Here is a 21,420-nt window from a genome sequence, read left to right on the forward strand (position 1 = left end):
AAATGTAATTGTGGATTTATACAGAGAAGATAAGATTTAACAAATGAATATGAATGCTGAATCATTAAATTGATATCTCACTTAGTCGCCAGTATTTTGGAGCAGCTAGAAGTAAAAACCTAAATTGTAACCCATGTTAAACTCTGAAATATGTTCTACAACTAATTGTGGTGCTGTGCTTTGAAATTTATAGCTTTTTTTGTATATATGTTGTTTTCCACAAAAAAAGAAGGAAAAGAAGTCGATTGTGATGACAAAAAAATATTTAAGCCATCTAGTCTCCTATATTCTGGATCAGCTAGAAGGTAAAATATGAGAGGATCGTGTGGTAGCCCATGACAAACTCTGGAATCTGTCCTGTAATACTTGTTGAAGAGTGCTTTGAAAACTATTGCTTTTTAAAATTTCTTTGCTTTGTATATATGTTATACTGTACAATTTAAAAAGTTCAAATTGAAAAAAGAGTGAATGAGAATTCTATAAGAGGGGCTGGTGAAGCAATGCCAGAAAGAAGGGACAATAAGAGCAAAGAAAGACTGGAAAAGGCATGGTGTGGGGGCACCTTGGCAACCATTGTGACCATGTGATCATGCATGGGGGAGATGGCAAGAGAGGATTGTGAAAAAGAGCAAGGTGAGGGGCAGATTGAAATTCTTTTGTGTATTTTGCCCTAAGGAACTGGGACTCAGACATTTATTACACATCTGTTACAAATAAGGAAATGAAGGGACAGAGTCAATATATATGTCACCTAAAGTCACCCCATAAGAGCAGGATTTGGGGAAGACATCTGCCTTTCTCCTGCCTATGAGGGTAGGGAAGAATAAAGACCCAGAGGTGGGAGAGATAGGAGGTCTCTGATCAGCTATGTCATTTCTCTGTCCCTGCCACCTGTTCCTAGCCCACTGGTCTGCCACCTGTTCCTAGCCCACTGGTCTGAAAGGACAGAAGTGCCCTGAGTAGGTTCAAGGTCATACCCAGCCCCCACCCTATCACCAGAATGGCCTGGGAACCCAGTTGTTCCTTCCTATGGACCCAAGTGGCTAAGTGGTTTGTGGGTCAGAGCCCATCCGCATCTGCCACACTGCCCACATCCCCGCCACACAGTCTGGGACTCCCATCAGGAGAGGCCCTGGTTCAATCACTCAGTTCAATCAGTGAATTAATTCTCCCCCAGCCACCAATCTTAGGTCTGAAGCCAAGGCTCGGCCCTGAAGTAACCAAGAACTCTACAAGCCATTGGAGATGCTTTGAGAACTACTGTGAAAGAGGCAGAGAGCCCTTGGTCTCCTAGAAAAGAAGGGGCCAAAATGCCGTGTGACCTCCCTGCTATCTGGCCTCCTTAGGTTTGTCTAGTCTTCTAGCATGTTCTGCAGATGAAAACGCTATGAGAAAAAAAGGACAGACAGTGGGAGAGAATACAAATGAGAGAGAGGTGTGCATCTCATCAGGGAACAAATGTCAGGTCTGAGCACCTCCAGGCTCCTGCCTTACTTCTAAGCATGCACTTTTCAAATATGTGTGTGTTCCTCACCTCCCCTCGCCCTGATCTTTCCTCCCTCACCTTTCAGATGTTTTTTACATTGTGGTAACATATATACCACACAAAATTTCCCATTTTAACCATTTTTAAGTGAATATTTTAGTGGTGTTAACTGCATCTGCAGTGTTGGGCTGCCATCACCACCCTCCATAACTAAGACTTTTTTATGACCCTAAATAGAAATTCTGTACCCATGAGGGACTAACTCCCTATTCTTCCCTCCCCCTAACCCCTGGTAACCTCTAATCTACTTTCTATCTCTATGAATTTACTTATTTTAAACATTTTACATAAGTGGAATGCCTTAGTTTCCCAGCTGCTATAGCAAAAATGGTTGGCTTAACAAAAAGACTTTATTGGGTCACAGTTTCAGAGGTGAGAAGGTTTGCTTCCTCCCAGACTTGGTAGCATTCCAGCTGGCCAGCAATCCTGGAGTTTCTTGGCTTTCCCATCACATGGTGATGTCCTCTCCTTTCTTTTCTGGGTTCTGTTGACTTCCAGCTTCTGGCTTCTCCATGCAGCTCTCTCTGCATAAAGCATCTAGGAATAGGATTAAGGCCCAACCTTATTCAGTGAGGCCACACCTTTAAAAAAATAACATCTTCAATAGGTCTTGTTTCCAATGAGTTCACACCCCCAGGAATGGACAAAGATTAAGATTATGTTTAGTTTTGGGACTCATAATTCAACCTAGCATGTAGAATCATACACTTTTGTCTTTTTGTGACTGGCTCATTTTATTTAACATAATGCTTTCAAGGTTCACCCATGTTGTTGCATGTATCAGAACTTCTTTCCTTTTTAAGGCTGAATAATATTCCATTGTATGGAGACACCAAATTTTGCTTATCTATTCATCTGTGGGTGTACACTTGCATTTTTTTTCTATCTTTTGCTATTGTGAATAATGCAGCTATGAATACTGAAGTACAAATATCTGAGTCCCTGATTTCATTTGTTCTGGATAAATACCCAGGAGTGGAATTGTTGGGTCGGATGGTAATTCTATGTTTAATATTTTGAGGAACTGCCAAACTGTTCCACAGCAGCTGCACCATTTTTCATCCCTATCCCTACATGAGAGTTTCAATTTCTTCACATTCTCTCCAACATTTTTTATGTTCCATTTTTTAAATAATAGCAATCTTAGTGGGTGTGAAATGGTATCTCACTGTGGTTTTGATTTGCATTTTTCTAATGACTAATGATGCTGAACGTCTTTTCATGTGTTTATTGGCCATTTGAATAGCTTCTTTGGAGAATTTCTATTCAGATCCTTTGCTCATTTTTAATCATGTTGTTTGACTTTTTCTCATTGAGTTTTCCCTCTCCCAGACTTTTAAATCTCCATTATTTCCTTCAACAATTTTGTTCTTCACAGCATCTCCCACAGTAGATCACTCTTTTGGAAATTGTTAGGGATTTAATCATACTCCCCCAAAAGGCATACTCAAGTCATAATCCCTGCTCCTATGGGTGTGAACTCATTTGCAAATGGCGCTTTTGAAGATGCTGTTATTGGTTTAAGGTGTGGACTCAGCTGTTAGTAAGGTCTTCAGAGATCTTACTTTGATAAGGCCAAATGGAATCAGGGTGAGCCCTGCTCCATATGCCTGGAGGCCTTATACGACAGCAGAAATGTGGACAAGTTGGTCAGAGAAAGCCACTTGAGGAGACCAAGGAGACAGATCACCCTGTGATAGAAGTAGAAATACAAGCTAAGGAACCTCAAGGATGGAGGCAAGCCAACATGGGACCACTAAAGATTCTGGGTGAAAGCAGAGCCTACCAAGACTTTAATTTTGGATCAAGTCTCCAAATCTGGGAGGCAATAAATTTCTGTCTTTTAAGGCAACTGATCTGTGGTATTTGTCGAGCAGCCCTTGACAACTAAGACAGTTATAGCAGATCTCATTAACAGATATCATAGCAGACCTCATTATAATAGCCTCCTATCTCTTTTCTAAAAAAGCACTTCTTTCCATGGTGAATATTTCTTTAAGGGCAGACTAAGTAGCATCTGAGGTTGTGTTGGCCTGTAAAACGGGAGCCACCCTAAAGAGGAACAGGGATTTGTTGGTGCCCAGTAGAGCCAGGACCTGAACTCAGACAGGCTTTGATTGTTATCCGATAGGCTTTAAGTGAAAGTAAAAAGGGAGACCTTCTACAGTCAAATATTTTGGGGAACCCTGGATTACACAAAGTCAGAAAAGATTCTTTACTGTACAATGGCTTGGAGCCATCACTGTGCCAACGTAGTGAGTGGCCCTTTCCAGGGGATCCCTTTAATTGTAGGACAGCTGCCCTGCTAGGGGCCTCCAGAGGACCCTCCACCACAGGGAGGGACTGGGGTGCTGGGGGCACAGAGTATGGGCTGGGGTGGGTTCAGGGCTCCCTCCTAAAGTCAACAGTAGATTGCACTTTCTCCCAGGAAGGTGGTAGTCCCAAGATGCAACATTTTTCATAAATGTGAAGCAAATATGGAAATAAAACATGCCAAGAAAACAGGCCCTCTGAGAACAGGGAAAGGGAAAGTTAGGGGCTGGTCCAGTATGAGAGAATTACCCTATTTTTCTGAAAAAGGAACCAAAACAGAGTTTTGGTTTATATGTTTACAGTTTACATGTTTATGGGTATGTAAACTAAATGCCCATAAACAAGGTCAATGGCTTTTCTGAAGAAATAGTCACCTGAAGGGGGACAGGATGGGCATTTGGTGTTACAGATGACAGATGGCAGAAGACAAGGTGACCTGGGTTATAAAGTTCTCTACCAAGCACAGCTTTGGATGTACCAAGAGATCTTTCAGGCTCCTTGTTAATATAACCATATTAACATATCTTTTTCTCTGTGTCATCCAATTTTTGTCTTGTTACACATCATGTGCTTCCGAAAAAGAATAACTCACTTTTAAACAAACGCTTAGACATCAGAAACTATGGACAAAAGGCAGTCATCCTTATACCAGGAGCCAGGCACAGAGCAGGTATTTTGGGTGCACACTAAATTTAGTTCATTCCGAGCATCCTGGGGGCTCCTACTTCAGATAATCAAAGAGTTTTTTGTCCACTAAAATGAAATGCTGAAAGGAATTTATGATGACATCTAGGCAAAAGTGAAAGCACTCCTTTCACTTCATAGAGCTAGTTCTCATACTGGCCTTTGATAAATTCAAGACATGCAGCTAAGTAGAGAACTTTTCAGGGGCAAATGTGTTCACGATACCAGACAAAGGTGGATTCTCTGCCGGGTGCAGTCGAATAACCAATTCCTGAGATGCTGGGGCTGCAAAGACAGAAAGAGTTTATTGCTAAATGTGAAGCGGAGATCTGTCTTTCCGAGTCTACAGTGTTCAAGGTTTTTCTGGATTCTAACAAGAAAGACAGAGTCATTACCATTTCAGTAGCAAGTAGAAGCAGAAAGGAGGGGAGATGTGGCTATCCTCTATAGCAAGCGCAGGCAGAAACAATTTACAAATATAAAGGAGTGAAACTGTGTGGAACCAAGTTACTGGTTAGTTCTGAGCTGATCTAGATATTTGAGATTACAAGTATCTAAAGTTAAAAACAAACAAACAAAAAGGATAAAGGGAGTACCAGCTTTTTACAATCACAAAAGCACAAGATGAAGGCTATAAAATCATTATCAGAGATCAGGGCAGCTGAATTATAGTTCAGAGATTTCAGGTATTTCTGTCTACTCTAATATGCCAGGAAGCAAAAAAGAGTATTTATATAATGATCCGGCAATAATCATCATTTGTTAAATCCTAATTTTTCGGTTACATTCACGCCTAAAGAGCAATTCAACCCAAGGGCAAAACTCAGAGAATGGAGCCCAGGGCCCCTCAAGTGTGGCCCCCGAGCACCTGCTTCAGATTCCACTGAATTGTTATGAAATGTAGATTCCTGGACCAACCCAAGCCCAGTGAAACAAACTCTTGAGGAGAATTTTCTAGCATTGTACATTTTTGAAACTCCTTCAGGGATTCTGATGTCTGCTAAATATTGAGACATAGTGACCTAGAAACAAGCACACCAGCCCATGTTCATGCACCATAAAGAGTAGTTAATCGGCTTACATCTCAGACAGGTGCTAGTCAGGGACCACGATCACACAATAACTTCATGTGGGTCCTAAAACATACAGGCTTTTGAGAAACAATTCCACCAGTTGTACCCATTGAAATAAGTAGGTGGGGTAGGTGTGCTCCATCAATACCAGCTATAAATGAGGGTTCTATTTTACAAGCAACTTCTGAGACTTCCTGCACAAAAGTGCTGATTGTCAAGAATTCAGAAATCTAGTGAGCTGATTGTTAAAACCCTTGAAGCTTGAAATCTGCTGCATGGGAATATTTACACCATACAAGTGTTACAAATTAGAACTCCCCATCCACACCCCAGAGCCAGTGTTCTAATTTGCTAGCTGCCAGAATGCAACACACCAGAGATGGATTGGCTTTTAATAAAAGGGGATTTATTTAGTTAAAAATATATAGTTCTTCAGAAGAAAGGCAGCTAACTTTCAACTGAGGTTCTTTTTTACGTGGGAAAGCACAGGGCGATCTCTGCTGACCTTCTCTCCAGGCCTCTGGGTTCTAACAACTTTCCCCAGGGTGAACCCTTTCTGCATCTCCAAAGGCCTGGGCTGAGCTGCGAGTGCTGAGATGAGGTATGCTGAGCTGCTTGGGCTGTGCTACATTGAGCTCTCTCATTTAAGCTTGCAGATAATTAAATACCATTCATTATAGCAGGCACACCTCCTAGCCAACTGCAGATGTAATCAGCAATAGGTGAGGTTTACATGCCATTGGCTCATGTCCACAGCAACAGAACTAGGCAACTTCGTCTGGCCAAGTTGATACCTGAACCTAACTGCCACAGCCAGTTTACCAAAATACCACCCTTCAAACCAAAGGACGGATCCAAATACAGAAGGCAACCACCAACCCGAGATCCTTGACAATGGTGAGCACACATCCTTCTCATATGACACGCCTCACATCCCTTGCCCAGTGTTGACTTGGGTCAGACCCTCCATGGAAAATCAAGATGTCCCTGGTAACCATGTAGCTCTGGCTCTATTTTGACTAGTAGTCTCAATGTTGATTTGTAAAGGTGGCTAAAAAACAATATTTTGACTGATATATATTTTTCATTGAGAACAGTGCTCTCTTTTTTTTGTATTGGTATGGATAAAATTTAAATGCAAACAACTAGAAGAATGAGTTTATGACTGAAATTTATCCCAAGGTGGGAATGACTGATACCAGATCTTGCCTTGAATTGGGTTGAGAGAGTAAGGAAAGGAACAAGAGTAAAGAGTGCTAGGCCTGAAGAAAATGAGGAGGGAAATGGATTGGAGGAAATAACACATCTGCAGAGTAGAGAGACTGGAAATTGAAGAAGTGGAAAAAAAGGTAGCTGACAGTTTCCTTGTGTCCAGAACATGTCCTACAAGGACATAAGAGCTGCGTTTGGGGCACAAGGGCAGATCTCAAACTCTGTTTCACAAGGGAGATCGAGTCTGCAAGGTTTTGCAGGAAAGTCTCCAAGGATAAGGAACTTTCAGTGTTTGCTCTTGGGACTGCAGACTAACTCTAGGGTATGTGTATACTTTGATCTATAAAAACATTAGGGAAAGCGCGTGGGTAGTTCAGTGGTAGAATGCTTACCTTCCATTCAGGAGACCCGGGTTTGTTTCCCTGACCTTGCACCCCCGCCCCCCCCCCAAAAAAAAGAACACTAGGGAAAAACGGGACCCAAGGTTGATCCTTGGAGGCTGCTATAGGACCATCTGCTTCCACAATGGCTTCACTATACAATTATCATCAGAGATCAAGGCAGCTGGATGACAATTTAGAGATTTCAGGAATTTCCCTCGCTCTACTCCAATATCCAGAAAACAAAAAAGGATTATCTGTGGGGCAGGCCATGTAGCTCAGCAGGTAGAATTCTCACCTACCATGCTGGAGACCCGGGTTCAATTCCCAGTGCCTGTCCATGCAAAAAAAAAAAAGGGAATATCTATGCAATGATTCAATAATCAAAATCATCCCTTTAAATCCTGATTTCTCTGTTACAGAACCAAAAATACTAAATCCTGGAAGGCAAAAGCTGATTGGAACTGACCTTTCCAAGGAAAGGGAACTACACAATTTCTATTTCCACAAAAAATCTGGGACTCAAACAGGCCTGAAAAATAGGGCAAAAGTTTCTGTACAATTGTTGCTAAGAAATTAGAATTTAAGGGATGATTATATTTTCTGAATTATTATATAGATATTCCTTTTTATTTTCTGGTATATTAGAGTAGACAGAGTGAAATGCTTGAAATCTGTGGACTGTGATCCAGCTGCCTTGATGTCTGATAATGATTGTATAGCCTTTATCTTGTGCCCTTGTGAGTGTAAAAAAAATTGGTGTAACCTTCACTTGTACCCATTTATCCAGCTTTTCAACTTTAGAGCCTTGTGATCACTAAATACAGCTCCTAATATTTATTATGAAGGGCCCTGAGTCAGCCAAGAACTAACCCACCCCAAGTTCAGTTATCTTGATAACTGAGACAGGATTTAACCAAAATGGGCGCATCTGACACGTGCAGTAGATTAGACTTTAACCTGCAAGTCACCAATGCCTCATTCCGCCATTTTCTTACATACACTCTGTGACAAAGCATGTCATCAATCTGTGCATACTCAGTAATTAGATCACCTCTAATTACATCATCTGGGACCACTGTGCTCATTATCCTAAAACCTGCCCATCTCTTAATGCTATAAAACTATCAGAATTATTGCAGTTCAGGGAGACAGATTTTGGGACCCATGGCCATCTGATGCCTTATTTTATGCCTAGTGATAAACTGTTTCTCTTTTTGAAACCGCAATGTCTCAGGAATTGGTCATTTGAGAGCACAGGCAAAAGAATCCACCACCTTTGTCCAGTAACATGATTACACGTCAGGGCAAAGAAGATCTAAAAATCTCCTCCCCAAATTACCATGGAAAAGCTTTAGCCTTCATATTGAACAAATAACTTCAATATTTGAACTTCAATATTGAACTTCAGTTGCCCCATCTGCCAAGAACAAAAATTCTGAAAAAAATTTAAGAGTGAACCAGGAGCGAAAGCCAGCTCTATTATATAAACTAGTGAGTTTCGTAGTTTTGTTTTTCTGTGTTTTTATGTCTGACTCATGGCTGAAAAATTTTTAACTGAAGCTATAAACTCTCTATTTGTGTCTGTCTGTTTGGTATATATTTTCCTACCTCCAGATGGTAATACCAAGTTAACAAATAAAACATTCTTAAAAGAACTCTATTCAAACTGCTTAAAGATGAATAAGCACTTATATATCAATTAATACTCCTGAAGTCACAGATATTAAGAAAGCAAAACTTCTAATACTACCTAAGTAAAAAGAGTATTTGTAAAATTAAATCCAAAAGTTTTGAAAGTTCAAGGGCACATAATCTAGGGAAACTTTTGGCAAACAGGACTAGTTTAATATGGTTAGTTAAATCGAAACAGCTATGTCTTCTGAGTTATCAGTGTTAAGCACAATGAAAGCATAATTTTATTCTACTTGGGTATGTTGTCCCTAAATTATACAGGTAAGCTAGAATTATATCTACTAGATCTTTAAGACTGGAAAATGTTAATTTGTGTTTAATCAAATGGAGTTATTATCCTGACAAACTTTGTTTTAAGAATAATTGTGTTTTGTAGGATGTTGGGTTCATCCTGTCATACGAAAACAGTTTCAAGGATCTTTTTTTTTTTTTTTTTAAAGACAGAGAGAAGGAAGGAAGGATGGAAGGAAGGAAGGAAGGGAGGAAGAAAGGGAAACATCTTTAAACATTTTCTTGTTTTATTATATTTTGTTTGTTTGTTTGTTTTTTACATGGGCTGGGGCCGGGAATCGAACCGAGGTTCTCCGGCATGGCAGGCAAGCACTCTTGCCCGCTGAGCCACCGCGGCCCGCCCTTCAAGGATCTTTTTGGTAACTTAAGGTAAACAAGTACAAAAAGTATGCATACTGTGCTTTGTTAAGTAAAAGGAGTGTAGTATTGTCCTAAAGTAGAATGACTGGTTTTTGCAGAATGAGAAGGAGGGATATGTAGGGCAAAATCTCCATGAATATAGAAAGCTATAGAAGGTTTGGGAAAATGAATTTTATTTGTCACGGTCAATGCTAAGACTTAATAGACTTATTTGTAAGACTTTTAAAAAGAGCTTTCATATCAAACAGTATTTCCAGGCAAAACCAGACTTGGTTTTTTCTCTGTTAAAATGATGACATTTGCTTGAATTATTGGTCTACTCTTAGTGAGAGATTATAAAAGTTTTTTTTTAACCATCTGAGTAATCTGCCTAGAAGGCAAAGATTCTATGTCATATCAGAATAATATTCTCCTTGATATTTCTATTGAACTAATCATCTTCTATTGTTTTAGAAAATGTCTTCTCACTTAAAAAAGAACTAATTCTTTTTATTTTTTTTTTTAACTATCATGTTACCTCCTATGATGATTAGATTTAAGTGTCAACTTGACCACGTGTCGGTGCCCAGTTGTCTGGTCAAACAAGCACTGGCCTAACAGTTACTGCAAGGGCATTTCATGGACTTGAAATCAGTTAATTGAAATCAGTAAGTTACTTACTTCATCAGTAAACTGACTGCATCTATGACTGATTACATCTACTGTCAATTAAGAAGGGTGTCTTCAGCAATAAGAGACATTTAATCCAATCAGCTGAAAGCTTTAAAATGAGATGTCAGAAGAGAGAATCTCTCTCTCCATTTCAGCCAGCCACCCTCTCCTGGGGAATTCATCTAAGACCTTCATCAGAGTTGTCAGCTTGAAGCCTGCCCTATGGAATTTGGACTCGTGTATCTCCACAGTTACATGAGATACTTTTATAAAATCTCATATTTACAGATATCGCCTGTTTGTTCTATTTCCCTAGAGAACCTTGACTAATATACCCCCTATATTTACTTTTAAAATCTTTGGTTACTTGGGTTAAATAGGGAACCAAATATTGTTTCACAATGACCCATTTTCCTATTTAACAAAATGTTCAGACCTGACAACGTATAACATTTTGATTTCTCAAAGTCAAACCCTAAAGGATTTTTTTTTATTTTAAACTGACTTTGGAACTTTCCAGAGGGTTCCTGGAAAATCACAAAGGATTTGTTCTTTCACCTTATAAAAAGAAGATGCTAGAAATAGGTTCATTTGATATGTTATGAGTTGCATAGGGTGCTGTCAAATTGAAAGGGATTTTCTAACCTACTTTGGTTACATTTCTATGGGTAAAATGTTATTCATAAAAATGTTCAGGCAAAATAAAAGAGAGGGGTGATGAGGGGCCCTTTAAAGGAGAAGGAAGGCATATAGGAATCATGTTCCACCTATCAACTAACATAACCTTAGTAAAACTGTAAATGTGGGATAGAGCTAAATGCCTCAACCAACAGGGCACTTTTGGACATTTCAAATGGACTTTATACAGCTACCCCATTCTATGGACTATGAATATGTCCTTGTTATCTTATGCCTATTTTCTGGATGGAGGGATGCTTTTCCTTGTCACAAGAAGCTAAAAAATTACTAGACTTCTATTTCCCTATCTGGGAAATTCCTGTTATTTGCTCAAATGATTGAGTCTCCCAGTTAACTTGAACAGTAATCAAGGAACTTTGCAACGTCCCACCCATCAACCAGAAACTTCACTGTCCCTACCATCCTCAATTGTCAGGAAAGGTAAAATGAAAAAATGATATCTTAAGACTTAAATTAGCAAAATAATTCAACTCTTTGTCTTGACCTTGGCCTAGGGTTCTTCCCTTAGCCTTGATGGACATAAGATTGAGTCCATCAGAAAAACACCAGCTACCTCCCCCTATGAAATTATAATGAGAAATTTATTATTTATCCTATTTTACCAGACTCTGACCTATTACAATTTGAAAATGTAAGGGGAAAATCACATATACACAGTTCCACCATTCACAGATCCAGACTGCCTTTCCTAGGATTCCTCTTCAGTGGAGACTTGATGTCCTAGAAGAGACATCAAGGAAAGACTGCTGTAGAACCTACAGGAGAGGGCATTATCAAGGCTTATTGACTGCCACTAGGCAGTACAACTACAGGGAATTAACCCCTGATTCCACCTGTCACAACTAAAACATGCTCCAAGCCCTTAAGAGGTTATTTCCATTTTGAATCACAAGCTCAAATTGACACAAGAATTCTAAAGGCATCTGATGTAGACAGCTTCTTACCAAGATGTGGGAACAAGTAAATGATCCCAAGATCACGGGTCAAGACACACCTGAATTTCCTTATCTTATTCTCTGTCTCTTCCTTTTTACCATCTTTTTAAACGTTCTGTCATTCATCCTATACCCCTTATAATACCCAATTTCCATCTCCAATAATACCCTGCCTTCACCATGATTTTCTTTTATCTCTTTGTGCTGGTTTGAAGTGGTTATGTACCCCATAGAAGGCCGTGCTCTCTTAATCCATCCCTGTGGGAGCAGGCTAATGTTGGATGGGACTTTTTGATTAAGTTGTTTCCATGGAGATGTGACCCAGCCCATTCAAGGTGGGTCTTAAAACCCTTGCTGGAGTCCTTTATGAGAGGATAAAAGACAGATGAAACTCAGAGAGCTCAGAGACGCTAAGAGCTGAAGTCCAGAATTTGCCACAGAGAAGCCAAGAAAGAAACAGATGCTTAGAAAGAATATCTGCCTAGAGATATTTAGAGTGAGCCATTCAAACCAGAACCAGGAGAGATGGACCAACAGATGTCGTCATGTGTCATCCCATGTAATAGAGGAACCCCAGATGCCAGTAGCCTTTCCTCAGAGAAGTTATTTTCCTCTTGATGCCTTAATTTGGACATTTTCATGGTCTTAGAACTGTAAATTTTAACCCAATAAAACCCCATTGAAAAAGCCAACCCATTTCTGGTATATTGCATTTTGGCAGTTTTAAAAAACTAAAACACTCCTCTATCTTATTTCTGCCTTATGTACTCCTCTTTGAAATGATTCCTTTGTCTTTCTAGCACCCAAAGTTTTAATATCATGAGAATTTATTACACTCAAGGCACTATATTTCTAGTGCCAAGCACACCCTTATGAGATGGACAAACCCTTGTCTATTCAGTAAGAGTCAAGCTAATTTCCTCTATATGTCTATAAAACTCCTTTGCCAAAGTCCCCTTGGGGGAATGGTGAGAAAGGGAGAAAATTCCACTTTCCCAAGTGGAGAATTCTTGATATTCTCACAAGCAGTGGGGACAACCAAAGCAATAGGCTGAGTCCCCAATCTCGGCGTTTGTTCATATGAAACTTAACCCCACAAGGGATAGATCAAGCCTACTTAAAATTAGGCCTAAGAGTCACCCCCAAGAGAACCTCTTTTGCTGCTCAGATGTGGCCTCTCTCTCCAGCCAACACAACAAGCAGACTCAAGGCCTTCCCCTTGTCTACGTGGGACATGACTCCCAGGGGTGTGGCCCTTCCTGGCAACGTGGGACAGAAATCCTGGAATGAGCTGAGACCCAGCATCAAGGGATTGAGGAAATCTTCTTGGCCAAAAGGGGGAACAGTGAAAGGAGACAAAATAAAGTATCAATAGCTGAGAGATTCCAAACAGAGTCTAGAGGTTATCCTGGAGGTTATTCTTACACATTAAATAAATATCACCTCGCTAGTTAAGATGTAATAGAGAAGCTGGAGGGAACTGCCTGAAAATGTAGAGCTGTGTTCCAGTAGCCATGCTTCTTGAAGATGATTGTATAATGATAAAGCTTTCACAATGTGACTGTGTGATTGTGAAAACCTTGTGTCTGATGCTTCTTTTATCTACCTTATCAACAGATGAGTAAAACATACAGAATAAAAATAAATAATAGAGGGAACAAATGTTAAAATAAATTTATATTGAAATGCTAGTGATCAATGAAAGGGAGGGGTAAAGGTTATGGTATGTATGAATTTTTTTCTGTTGTCTTTTTATTTCTTTTTCTGAATTGATACAAATGTTCTAAGAAATGATCATGATGATGAATATGCAATTATGTGATGATATTGTGAATTACTGATTATATATGTAGAATAGAATGATTATAAGTTAAGAATGTTTGTGTTTGTTTGTTGTTATATTTTTTAATTTAAAACTTAATTTTAAAATAATAATAATAATAAAAAATCCTTTGCCATCCTAGAACCCTGAAGCTATTTGTGTTCTGCCTTCCTTTGCCGCAGCAAAACTTAGATGTCCCAAATAAAGTGCTGTAGTCTGCAAACTCAATTCCAATTTGTCTTTCACATAAGCCATTAAGAATGATGATGGAGATGATTCCTAACATGAAAATATGACCAAAATATACTGATGAAGGAAAAAACTTTATAATATGTTTACTGTGAAACCACTCTTAAAAGTTGACATATTTCCATATATACAGTTACAGATAAGACACCTGGAAATGCCAGTGATGATTATGTCTGGGTGATGTGATTTCAGATGAATGCTTTCTCCTCATTATTCGTATTTTCTCATATTTATGAATTTATCTTATATTATTTGCAGAGTAAAAGTAATGTTTTAAGAATGGAGCTCACAAGTGAAAGAGGAGGTGAGGGCAGGACTAGTCTGGCATGGTTGCCGTCTTTTACTACATTGTGCCCGGGAGCGTGAGGGCAAGTGTGGAAAGAGCAGCACCTGCTGGGGCTCTCAGACTTCACCGTGGGGCTGAGGCTGGGTTCTGTCTGCACCACCCCGTCTACCCATGTGCCCTCAGAATTGGTGAGATCTGCTCCTTCCAGCTTGATTTACATCTCAGGGATGTGACGTTATTGGAAAATCTTTTAAAATTTTACAGCCATGGTGTATTTAGGGGGCAATGTCTAGAGACACTTCTCATAAAAGTGAAAACTTCCCCGGAATATCAGCAAGACACCCGGACAATGATGGGCAGCCCCTGCAGTCCCCACTGCCTGTTCAGAAATGGCTCAAATGGAAAAACTGGCCCTTCAGAAGATTAAACTCTGCCCCCTCGCTCTGTGTCCACCGCTCCTCTCTCAGCACTTTTAGCCTATCCTTTGTTCTTTACATCCTCCCCAACTGATAAAGGATTGAAACTTAAGAGAGAATAGTAATTGTGACTCCCCTTGCTTTCATTCTCCTGTCCTGCCTGAGCTCCAGCCAGCTGTCCTTAACTGAGAGCAATACTGGTAACATCAAGAGAGTATTGTCGGGCGGGCCGCGGTGGCTCAGCGGGCAAAGTGCTTGCCTGCTATGCCGGAGGACCTCGGTTCGATTCCCGGCCCCAGCCCATGTAACAAAAAACGGAAAAACAAAATACAATAAAAAAAACAAGAAAATGTTTAAAAGATGTTTCCCTTAAGAGAGTATTGTCACATCCCACTCCCTGTTAGGTACCCAAAAGAAGTGAAACCAATAGGAGCATTATACACAATAGGCAAAAGGTGGAAGCAACCCAAGTATTCATTGGCAAATGAATGGATACACAAAATGTGTGATATCCGTACAATGAAATATTATTTAATAACAAGGAGTGAAGTTCTGAGACAAGCTGCAACATGGAACAACTTTGAAAACATTACATTCACTGAAATAAGCCAGACACAGAAGGACAAACATTATATGATCCACTTACATGAAATATCTAGAATAAGACAGAAAGTAGATTAGACAGAAAATAGATTAGAGGTTCCCAGAGGTGAGAGGGTGGGGGTGGAAAATGAGGAGTTATTGCTTAATGGGTACAGAGTTTTGGTTTGGGTGAGAAAGAAGTTTTGGTAATGCATGATGGTACAAAACTGTGAACATAGCCAAAATCACTGAATTGTACGCATGAAAGTATTAAAATGGGAAATTTCATGTTGTATATATGTTACCATAATAAAGGAAGGAAGGGAGGGAGGGGGAGGAAGGGAGAAGGAGAAAAAGAGAGAAAAGAAGGAAGGAGGCAAAAGAATGGGGGAGAGAGGGTAAAAGAGGAAAGAAGGAAAAATAAAGTAGGAAAGAAGGAAGAGAGAGAGAGAAACTGTTGCCACTTGACAAGTATCCTCTGAGATGCTAGGAGTTCTGGGTGGTGGCAGCACAATTGTCCTCACACCCACCTATGGTTACTGGGAGCACAACCCGGAATCCCTCAATTCAGCCCATCACAAGCAGCATACCCAATCTCTACCCTACCACACAATGAATACATTCTCTTCATTCTCTCTGGGCCAGCCCCCAGCCAACTCTTTAGGGGAAGGCAGAGATGCTTGGCAGGCAGGCAGGAGCCAGGTCCTGGACAAGAGAGTGATGTGATAAAAGCAGTGCTTTAGTAGGCAGCAACATTCCTCAACTGGTGTTAAGCATGGCAATCCTAGGAAATTAATAAACATATGTGAGCATGTTCTCCCCCTCCTGCACAAGCCTACACAGCTTATTTTACCAAACCTATGCTGGCTTTCAGCCATCTGAAACAAAGACTCTTTCTCATCCTACCACGAACCAGTTTTCCTTCTTCTTTTTTTTTTTTTTTAAGTCCACATGTTTGCAATTGTTCTGCAGGATTTGGCTTCAGACGGAAAAATGCTCCATTGTCTCTCCAGTTGGAGAAATTTCTGTTGGGAAATGAAGCCCGGACCATGGTGGGTCCCAGCATGACCCACCCTCACAGGACCCAGGGTGGCTCGAGGAAGCCCTTTTGAGTTGCCTCCAACCTGAGGGGACCAAAGAAGCTGCTCAGTTTGGAGCAAAATGGCCTGGAGAAAACCCCATCATACCCTTAGACCATGCAGTCCATGCCTGAAGCCTCTACTTCTCACAGTAGCCTAAATGTCATCCAAAGAAAAGCTAACCATTCCTTCTAGTGACTATCTTTTAAAGTCCAAGACAGACTCTAGTTTCTATTTTTAAGAGTAAAAGCAAAAAATTCCTCGATGTGGTTTTATTGTTTTACACACAGCCCACCCCAAAGACTGTTTTGCATTGCTGCTCTGTTTCGTCATGCTGCCCCATACCACTGGAGCTCAAACTTGAGCCCTCCATCCTGTGAAGTGCTTGTAAGCACACAGGACTGGGCCCATTCCAGGACGTCTGAGTCAGGAAGTCTCTGGAGGAGCCGAAACTTCACATTGGCGACTGGTGTCTAGTGAGGCCAATTTGTTCTGCTGTCTTACTGTCTCCATCCACTCTTACCTGCACAGATGCTCTTTCCAGTTCAAAGACAACTCCCTCCTGAAAGAGATGTGGGGACCAAAAGGACTGCAAAGCATTTGGAATGGGTAGTTGAAGTTGGCTGGCTGAATTGGTAAAGCAAATCACTGAGGCAAAACTGCTTAGAGGTAAGGGGATACTCAGCAGAACTTTCTGAATGAAGTAAAAGGGCTCAATACTTAACCCCCAGAATTTACGCCTGAGTTCTGGCACCAACACCTGAGAAAAGACTTTGTTTTCGTTTCCTAAACTTGTAGCATAAATCATGAAATGTTTCAGTTTAAACAATGGGAATTTACTAGTTTACAGTTTGAGGCTGGGAAAATGTCCAATCAAGGCATCACCAAGGAGATGGTTTTTCCCCAAAGGCCAGCTGCCAGAGATCCTTGGCTCCTCTGCCACATGGCAAGGCACAGAGCAGTGTCTACTGGGCTCTCCCTTCTTTTAGCTGGGTTTCCTTGATTTGCCCTTCTTGCTTCCATGTCTTTCTCCCTTTCTCCATATTCATCCCATTTATAAAGGCCTCCAGTAAGAGGATTAAGACCCATCCTGAATGAGGTGGGTCACACCTTAGCTGAAGTAGCCTCTTCAGAAGGTCCTACTTACAATGGGTCCCCACCCATAGGAATGGAGTAACTATAAGAACATATTTTTCTGGGGTACACACAGTTTCAAACCACTACAAACCTTATAATCATAAAATCTCAGAATCATAGAGTTGAAAGACATTTATTCTAATCCCTCATTTTAGAGATGAGGTCATTATTTAAGATCAGAAAAGATTAGTAGCTTGCCCTTATATGAACAATAGAAGATAGACTGAAGATGAGGATGCATCCCTAAGGAAATCATGAAAAAAAAAAAATAAAAAGGTATAGCTAAAAAGCCAACAGGAGATGCAGAATAGAATACAAAACAATACTCTATTAAACCAAATGGAGACAGGCGAGCAGACAGAACAAAGGAAAGAGGAAACTAAGAAAATAAATAGTAAGAGGGTAGACTTGAACCCAACTATAACAATTTCATTAAATGTAAATATCAAAAAAGGCAGAACTAATCAAACCATATATTTTATTTAAAGACTAAGTCCCACAAATATGTTATTTACAGGAAATGTGCTTTAAGTATAAAGACACAAAGAGAAAACAAAAGTATGGCAAAAAGATTTACAATTCCAAGTCTGTCCATAAGAAAGATGATAGAGTTACATTAATATCAAAGTAGACTTCAAGTCAGAATGTGTCACCAATGATGAAGAGGAACTTTCCATAATGACACAGGATCAAGCCATCCAGAAGATAAAATAGTCCTACATTTTTTATGCACCCAGTGATGGAGCTTCAACACACAGGAAGCAAAAGTTGAAAGAACCAAAGGAAGAACTAGAGAAATTCAGAGCATTGTTGGAAATTTTATCACTCCTACTGGGCCATTGATCGAGTACATAAACAGAAAATCAGTAAGGAAGATTCAAGTAACTTTCAATCAAAATGATCTAACTAATATTAAGAGAACACCCCACCCAACAACTGCAGAAGACACATTTTTCCAAGTGCACATGGAACATTCACTAAAATAGACAATATGTTGAGCAGTAACACAGATATCAATAAGTTTAAAAGAATTGAAATCACAGAGTAAGTTCTTTGACCACAACGGAATTAAATTAGAAATCAATGATAATTAAAATACCTAGAACTGCAATGTTTATATGGTAGCCTAAGTTATATATTAAAGTAGAATAAAATTTAAAAGTTCAGTTCTTCAGACACATTGACCACATTTTAAGTGTACAACAGCCACATGGAGTGAGTAGCTACTATGTTGGATAATGAAGAAAAATATTTCCAACATCACAAGAAATATTATTGGATAGTGCTGAAGAAAATCCCCGAATATTTGGAAATTAATGCACTTCTACACATGGGTAAAATTTAAAAATCAAAAGGGAAGTCAGAAAAACACTTTGAACTGAATGGTAATAAAAAAATATGGAATTTGCAGGACACAGCTAAAGCAGGGCTTAAAGTAAACTGGATAGCTTTAATACATGCATTAGAACAGAAGAGAGGCCTAAAATCAATCATCTAAGTTTGAATTTTAATAAGCTAAAAAAGAAGAGCAAATTAAATCCAAAGTAAGTGAAAATGAATGAGATAAAAAACAAACAACAGAGGAAATTAGCAAAGGCCAAAGTTGCTTCTTGGAAAAGATTAATAAAATTAATAACCTTTTGTCTAGATGGACCAAGAAAAAAAGGAGAATACAAATTCCCAACATCAGAAATGAAAAAGGTAACACACTATAAATCCTACAAACACTAAAAAGAAAATAAGAGAATGTTATGAACAACTATATGCCAGTAAATATGCCAGATGAACAATAAACTCCTTTAAAAAGCACAGCTGACCAAAATTGATAGAGGAAACTAGAAAATCTGCATAATTTGATATTTCTTCAAGACATTGGATTCATAACTAAAAATTTTCCCACCAAGAAAACTACAGGCCCAGATATCTTCATTGGTGAATTTTATCAAGCATTTAAGCAAGAAATAATACAATTCTTCATAAATTCTTGTAAAAAAAAAAAAAAGGATATATTTTCCTACTCATTTTAGGAGGCCAACATAACCATGATACTAAATTTGACAAGGATATTGGAAAATGAAAGTGCAGACCAGTGTCCCTCAAAGACAAAGATCAAAATATCCTTAACAAGATACTAGCAAAGCAAAGCAAGCAATACAAATGAGAACATATCATAACCTAGTGAGGTTTATTCCAAGAATGCAAGAGGGATTTAACATTTGAAAACCAATCCATGTATTTTGCTACATTAATAGAATAAATAAAAATCATATGGTCATCTCTGTGGTGCAGAAAAAACATTTGACAAAATTCAACATATATTTATGATAAAATCATACTTAAAAAATGTTGAATATATTCTTTCTAAGGTTGAGAAAAGGTAAGAATGTCTACTTTCATGACTTTCCTTCAACACTGTACTGGAGTTCCTGGCCTCAGAGAGAAAGAAAGAGAGAGAGAGAGGGAGGAGGGAGGGAAGAAGGACATTTAAATAAATTTTAAAACCAAACTATTTTAATAGTATAACAGTATTTCAGAAATTGAATATTATTTCAAAACACAAAATACTTTAAAATATATAAAATATATATAAAATCTCTATATAAAAAGTTAAAAACATCTCTGTGTCAGTTTTAAAGGATATATGCACCCTAGAAAAGTCATGTTTTAATCCTAATCCCATTTTGTAAAGGCAGCCATTTCTTCTAATCCCTGTTCAGTACTGTGTGTTGGAAACTTTCACTAGATTATGTCCATGGAGACGTGACTCACTCAAGAGTGGGTGTTAAACTGGATTAGGTGGATATGTGTCTCCACCCATTCCAGATGGGTCTTGACTACTTTACTGGAATCCTATAAAAGAGGAAACATTTTGGGGAAAGGTGAAGATTTGGAGAGAACAGAGAAAAATGACAGAGCCATGAAAAAGCCACAACAGAGAACACCGCAGAACTACAAAACAGACAGTTCACCAGCCAGCAACTTTTGGAGATGAAGAAGGAAAATGCCTCTCAGGGAGCTGGAGAGGAAGCTGGCAGATGACACCATGTTCACCATGTGCCCTTCCAGCCAAGAGAAAAACCATGACTATGTTCGCCATGTGCCCTTCCTCTTAAGAGAGAAACCCTGAACATCATCGGTCTTCTTGAATCAAGGTATCTTTCCCTGGGTGCCTTAGATTGGACATTTCTATAGACTTGCTTTAATTGGGCATTTCCACAGCCTAAAAATTGTTAACTTGCAATTTATTAATTCCCCTTTTTAAAAGCTATTCCATTTCTGGTATATTGCTTTCTGGCATCTAGCAAACTGGAACAATTGCTAAGAGAAATTTTAAAGCACCTAAATTCCAATTCATGAATTAGAAGACTCGGTATTCTTAAGATGCTGATTTTTCCCAACATCATCTACAGATTGATCATGGTGCTCAGTCAAAATCCCTCCAGGGTTTTGTTGTAAAAATGAATACACTGATTGTTGGAATAAAGAAAGAGATCTTTTAAAAGGAAGTACCAGCTAGGAGACTTATACTACCTGATTTTAAGACTTACTATAAAGCTGTTTGGAATGAGTGTAAGAATTGAAGAATAGATCATTGAACAGAAAAGGGAATCCATACTCCCTATATACCAGCTTGAAAGCAATTCAGTTTTCATCAAAGGTGCCTCAGTAATTCAATGGGGAAATTAGTTTCAACAAATGGTGTTGGAACTCTGGAGCATCCACATGGAAAAAAATGTACCTTGTCCCCTACCTTATACTGTACACAAAAACTAATCTGAGATGGATCTTAGACCTAAAAATGCAGAAGCTAAAACTAGGCAAAAGCTTCTAGAATAACACATTGGGTAATATCTTCATTACTTTGAGAGAGGCAATGATTTATTGGTTAGAACACAAAAAATACTGAGCATGAAGGGAAGGACTGATTATTTTTAAATAATCAAATATAAAACAATTCCACTCATAGGATATCAATTTAAAAAAGTGTTTCTATCCACAGGCTGAGAGAC

The 21,420-nt window shown here is 39.2% G+C and overlaps 1 long non-coding RNA gene across 1 annotated transcript; it reads left to right on the forward strand.

The window, feature by feature from the left end:
* Positions 1-469: 469 nt before the first annotated feature.
* Positions 470-10,176, forward strand: LOC143689656 (uncharacterized). The gene is made up of 3 exons (XR_013178868.1): positions 470-633; positions 1,178-1,346; positions 10,088-10,176. It is a non-coding gene; the product is annotated as an uncharacterized LOC143689656 (long non-coding RNA).
* The last annotated feature ends 11,244 nt before the right edge of the window (positions 10,177-21,420 follow it).

The sequence above is a fragment of the Tamandua tetradactyla genome, chromosome 7, assembly GCF_023851605.1.
Source record: "Tamandua tetradactyla isolate mTamTet1 chromosome 7, mTamTet1.pri, whole genome shotgun sequence".
In the NCBI taxonomy this organism is placed as follows: domain Eukaryota; kingdom Metazoa; phylum Chordata; class Mammalia; order Pilosa; family Myrmecophagidae; genus Tamandua; species Tamandua tetradactyla.